This window comes from Dasypus novemcinctus, chromosome 10 (assembly GCF_030445035.2).
Source record: "Dasypus novemcinctus isolate mDasNov1 chromosome 10, mDasNov1.1.hap2, whole genome shotgun sequence".
Taxonomy (NCBI): domain Eukaryota; kingdom Metazoa; phylum Chordata; class Mammalia; order Cingulata; family Dasypodidae; genus Dasypus; species Dasypus novemcinctus.
The window spans coordinates 11,208,765-11,212,196 of record NC_080682.1 but is presented as its reverse complement, the minus strand read 5'-3'; the positions used below and the strand labels follow the sequence as shown (position 1 = coordinate 11,212,196).

General features: G+C 45.0%; 2 pseudogenes; one reads left to right on the top strand and one right to left on the bottom strand.

The window, feature by feature from the left end:
• Positions 1–838: 838 nt before the first annotated feature.
• LOC111762533 (high mobility group protein B3-like) lies at positions 839–2,145 on the bottom strand (annotated as a pseudogene).
• Positions 2,144–2,614, top strand: LOC101413144 (large ribosomal subunit protein eL29 pseudogene; annotated as a pseudogene).
• Positions 2,615–3,432: the final 818 nt, after the last annotated feature.

Sequence of the window (3,432 nt, the reverse complement as noted above, 5' to 3'; positions counted from 1 at the left end):
GTAGCTCTTTGACTCAGAAATTGGAGACTTTTTTTTTAATGTAATACTGTTTATTTGACTTCAAAGCAATTGAGCACTTCTAAACCATAGAAAAAATAACTTAACAGAATATTGCAAACTGTGTTTCAGTACAGAAGGTTCTTGAACTTTGATGCAGTGGCTCTTCACTCTGCTGACAAATGGCTGTTTAAAAACAGCTTTAAAACTCCCACAATTAACTAAAAAAATTCAAACACTCTCAAGCCAGCTGGGCCCCCCCAATTTTCCCACGGCTACGGAAGGCAGCAGAATGTTATGTCACTGTATACAAAAATAAGACAACCTGAAGCTAAATGCATGCCCACTCCAGTGTCAACAGGCCCAGCGTCCCAGGGCATACCCAGAGCCACAGCCCTGCCAAAGGCATCCCTCCACCGCCGCAACCCCGCGCACAGACCATCCAAGGGCTTCCCACGTTTTGCTCATTTTTACAAACTAGAGTTATGTTTGTAAACAGTTGGGAACAGGATTTCTAACCAAAAGCCATCATTAACATGACCTTAGAAATAAAAAATGCCAGAAGCAGCTTTCAATGCCTTGTCCTACAATCAGCATAGTACACACAGGAAAGAGAACATAAGAGTGCCTTTTCATCTTTAAAATATTTGGAAATAAGTGCAACTCTGATACAGTTTCAGGGTGCTCCCGACACCATGGCCACTTCATGTAAATCACTGGCAATTTCTAGAGCACTTTGAGAGACGATGATGGTCCAATTTTGTCATTAAACCTAATAGGGCGACAGACACGTCTCAAATACGAAGTGTGGCCCTGATGGCACTCTCCTACTCTGCGGTATTCACAAGGAGACAGATAAACAGGTGTTTTTTTCATCCTCCTCCTCTTCTTCCACTTCCTCTTCTTCATCTGTCTCTGCCATCTTTTCCCTTCAGCCCGACTCTTCCCACCGTCAAGATGTAGATGTAGTCTACATGTAGATGTAGTCGGTGGCATCCTCCTCGTGCTTCTCCCTCAACTTTGCCACCTTGTGGGTGTGAGGCAGCTTTTCACCACCACTCAGGTGCTTCCACGTCTCACCCAGGTTTTTGGCCATGTGTCCAACAGGGATGCCAGGGGGTTTGGGGTTTGATCTTGGGGCAGGATTCTGAGGAGAACAGGAAGAATCCCGACAGTGGCCTTTTGGGGCCATTAGGATCCTCCTCCTTCTTGCCTCCCTTAGCTGGCCCATAACCCTTCATTTCCGGATCACAGCGTACTTCGTCCGCATTTGCCTTCAAATCAGATTTCCACTTCTCCTTCCCAGACATTGTCTTCTACCTCTCACGCTTCCTGGAAACTTCTGCAAAATTGACAGGAACCTTGGGGTCTTTCTTCTTACATTCCTCGCTGCACATCTGACAAAGAAGGCATAGGCAGCCCCCTTACCCTTCGGTTTCTCGGGGGTCAGCTTTAGCCTTCCCAGCCGTATTGGTTGGTGGTCTGGGCAGAGATCCTGGAGACTGTCTTTTCATTAAGTTGTGATTCTCTTCTCTTTCCTCAGATTAGAGAATTTGGAAAAGGCTCAATTTGTATGAGTTATGAAATTAAATTTTTATTTACACACAATTTAACTGTTTATAAGGTACCCAATATTGTAGCTTACAATGTATATGGATTTTGAAATTAAAATGACACTTTTAACATAACCTTTTTTGTAAAGTATTCTACATACATACATACCATCAAAACAATCTCTTCTGCTTGAGAAATTCCCAATGTCCATTAACTAAAGAAAAATACTAAACCGTTATCTCTCAGTATTTCACGTTAAGATTTTTGAATGCCACCTACTGTTCAATTTCTGCAACTGCTGACCTTATAAATTCAAAATGGCTATTAAAATCCCAGTTCTAAAAACTGCATTTTAGAAATGCTTCTTTCTTGATGCATTTCTGGTGGCTACACAAGATCATGAGGAGAGTGTATATGATATTTAAATTAGTATAAAAATAGCCATGAGATGCTCAAATGCAAACAGGATCTCCCCATCTTGTTTTCAAATGCAGATTTCTGCCCCCCCCTTAAATTGTATCAAAATCACAAGAGAGTAGCCTCTCTTCTTTTCCAATCCCAGGTACTCCAGGATCTGCAGGTGAGTATGGACATGGTCAAGTCCAAGAACCACACCACGCACAACCAGTCCCAAAAATGGCACAGACATGGCATCAAGAAACCACACTCACAAAGATATGAATCTTCTAAGGGGGCAGACAACCAAGTTCTTGAGGAACATGTGCTTTGCCAGGAATCAAACAGGAACGGCCTGAAGAACATGCGCGTCAACAATGCCAAGGCCATGAACGCACGTGCAGAGGCCATCAAGGTCCTCCAAGCCCAAGGAGGTCAAGCCCAAGGTCCCAAAGAACCACGACCCCAAGCTCAGTCGACCTGCCAACGTTGCCCGCCCTAGGCTGGGAAGCGCGCTCATGCTCACACTGCCAAGGGTCTCAGACTCTCCCGACCAAAGTCCAAGGTCAAGGATCAAACCAAGGCCCAGGCTCCAGCTCAGGCTCAGGTTCCTGCTCCTGCTCAGGTTCCCTAAGGTGCTCAGGCTCCCATGAAGGCTCCTGAGTAGAACCTTCCGCCTGCCGATGTGAGAGGATGGAAGGACTGGCATGGCCCTCGGCTGCCCCCTGCATGGGGCTAGGGTCCTCCTGTGCCAATTGTACAAATCAACTCGAGGCAGGAGTTGTTAAAAAATAAATCACAAGAGAACATCTGGGAAAGATCTTTACATTCCACAGGCAAGTCAAACGAGGGCTTAATCATAATCCATAATGTGTGTAAGGCACATGTAGGAAAGGCGGTGATGTGCTGCTTCTTTTTAAACGGTAGATGTTGTGGGTCTTTGACCCACAAGTTCCATGACATCAAAAGAACAAAGTGGGCTTAACATTTCACTTAAGATAATTGAGCATTATTGATTTTTAAAGAAACACAAATACCTTAAAAACAAACCAGTCTTTAACAAATTGCACGCATGCTCATGAAAATTTTTTTATCCCCCCACCCTTGTAGCTTTTTGAGTGCTGTCTGCTCTCTGTGACCATTCGCTGTGCATTCTTCTGTGTTTGTATTTTATTTATTTTTATTTCCCCTCCCCCCTTGTAGCTTGCTTGCTGTCTGATCTCTGTGTCCATTTGCTGTGTGCTTTTCTGTGTTTTTTTTTTTTTGCTTGTCTCCCTTCTTGTTGCGTCACCTTGCTGAGTCAGCTCTCCTCGGCACTTGTGGGCCGGGTGGCTCTCGGCAGCGTGCAGGTGAGCCTGCCTTTGCAAGGAAGCCCCAGGACATGAACCCAGGGACTCCCATATGGTAGACGGGAGCCCAACTGACTGAGCCACAGCTGCTTCCCCATGCTCATGAAATTTTAATCTCCTTTAGGGGTCATCATCA